This window comes from Oratosquilla oratoria, chromosome 26, assembly GCF_046742065.1.
Source record: "Oratosquilla oratoria isolate Oo_2021 chromosome 26, ASM4674206v1, whole genome shotgun sequence".
In the NCBI taxonomy this organism is placed as follows: domain Eukaryota; kingdom Metazoa; phylum Arthropoda; class Malacostraca; order Stomatopoda; family Squillidae; genus Oratosquilla; species Oratosquilla oratoria.
The window spans coordinates 255,001-257,500 of NC_134802.1; positions in this window are offsets into that span (position 1 = coordinate 255,001).

Sequence of the window (2,500 nt, forward strand, 5' to 3'; positions counted from 1 at the left end):
AAAAGGTAAAAGGTGCAGATGGAGAGATGATAATGGACGAGAAGGCAGTAAGGGGAAGATGGGCAGAATATTTTAAGGAGTTGCTTAATGTGAAGGAGGATAGGGAAGCAAAGATTGCTGCAGTGGGAAATGCGAAGAAAATGAGAGTGATGAATGAGGAGAATGGAGGAGAAATAAAGAAGGATGAGGTGAAGGCAGTTGTTAAGATGATGAAAGCAGGTAAGGCACCTGGTCTGGATGGATCCCATGCGGAATGTCTGAAAAAGGGAGGTTCAGTGATGGTGGACTGGTTGGTGAGGTTATTTAATGTTTGTTGGAGAGAGGGTAGAGTGCCGGAGGACTGGAGGAGTGCCTGTATAGTTCCTCTTTACAAGGGAAAAGGGGACAAGTGTGAATGTAGTAGTTTCAGAGGGATTAGCTTGCTGAGTGTAGTTGGGAAGGCTTATGGGAGGATCTTGGTTGAGAGGATTAGGAGAGGAACAGAAGGAGTAACTGGTGAGGAACAATGTGGATTTAGGACAGGTAGAGGTTGTGTAGATCAGATTTTTGTGGTAAGACAGATATGTGAGAAAACTATAGGAAAGGGGAAGGATGTTTTTTTGGCTTTAATGGATCTGGAAAAAGCTTACGATAGGGTAGACAGAAAGGCACTGTGGGAGGTTATGCAGATATACGGGATAGGAGGAAAGCTTCTGGGAGCTCTCAAGAGTTTTTATGAGAATAGTAGAGCTTGTGTCAGGATTGGAAATGGAGAGAGTGAGTGGTTCGAGGTAAAGGTGGGACTTCGTCAAGGATGCGTTATGTCGCCCTGGCTGTTCAACTTATACATGGATGGGGTGGTGCGAGAGGTAAATGCAAGGGTAGTGGGCAAGGGATTGGAGATGGTTAAAGAAAATGGAGAAAAGTGGGAGGTGAGCCAGCTGTTGTTTGCGGACGACACTGCGCTTGTGGCAGGATCAGAGGAGGGATTGAGGAAGTTGGTGGCAGAGTTTGGGAGAGTATGTGATAGAAGAAAGCTAAAGATAAATGTGGGCAAAAGTAAGGTGATGAGATGTACAAGGGGTGAAAGTGGCAGTAGACTGGAAGTGAGCATTAAGGGAGAGCGACTGGAGGAACTGGATAGTTTTAGATACTTGGGTGCAAATGTGGCAGAGAAAGGTGGTGTGAAAGTGGAGGTAGAATGTAGATTGAGAGAAGCGAGTAAATGCCTTGGTGGATTAAAGAGTGTAATGAGGAATAGACATTTGGGAATGGATGCTAAGAGGAGACTGTATGAAGGAGTGATTGTGCCAACAGTACTGTATGGGGCAGAAACATGGAACATAAGAGAAGAAGAGAGAAGGAGTTTGAATGTGTTTGAGATGAGGTGTCTGAGAAGTATGATGGGGGTTACTAGGCTAGATAGAGTGAGAAATGAGGAGGTGAGGAGGAGAACGGGGGTGGAAAGGGAGCTGGGAGATAGGGTTGATGAAAGAATATTAGGATGGTTTGGACACATGGAAAGAATGAGTGAAGAAAGACTAGTAAAAGAGGTGTGGAAGGCAGATGTGGAGGGAGTGAACATGAGGGGACGTCCTAGGATGAGGTGGATGGATGGGGTGAAGGAGGCTTTGGGGAAGAGGGGAATGTCTGTTGAGGAAGGACGGGAGAGGACAGAAGACAGGGGTGAATGGAGAATGGTTGTATATGGATGATGTTGTGATAGCATGAGGTGGAATGGGCGGGTGGATTTGACGCAGCCCGAAGGGCGTTCTCCCCGTCCTCTCTTTGTATGCAACGGGGGGACGGAGTGGGGGGGGGTCGCCGATTTAATGAAGCGGCCTTGCTGTGGATGTGCGGTGTCTTGCGACACTGCTTCTGACCCAGGGCAGTGGACAAGGTGCAGGGATGACCCGTCATTCAGGAGGTGCTAAGATAAGAGGGAGGGTGGAGGGGTGTGGAGTGTATTCAGGGATGGAATAGGTGGGAATGATTTTATGTTTTTTTCTTTCTGGCTACCCCCCTTGTAAGGGGGAAAAAGCCTTGGTATATGAATGTATGTATGTATGTATGTATGTATGTATATATATACATATATATATTTTTATTATACATATATATATACATATATATAGATATATATATGTATATATGTATATATATATATACACATACATATATACATATATATAAATATATATGTGTATATATATATACATATACAATATACATATATATATATATTTATATATGTATGTATATATATGTATATATATATATATATGTATATATAAATTTATATAAATATATATATATGTATATATATATATATATATATATATATATATATATATATATATATATATATGAAGGTGGAAAAAGAAGTCACGGGTCTAGTTTCGAGTTCCTGAGTATGTTGTATAGACACGGTAAAGGAAACATGGACTGGAGGTGAAGCTTTATTCCTGACGTTTCGTCTAACGACTTTCTCAAAGGAATGAGCATACTAGAAACATACAGA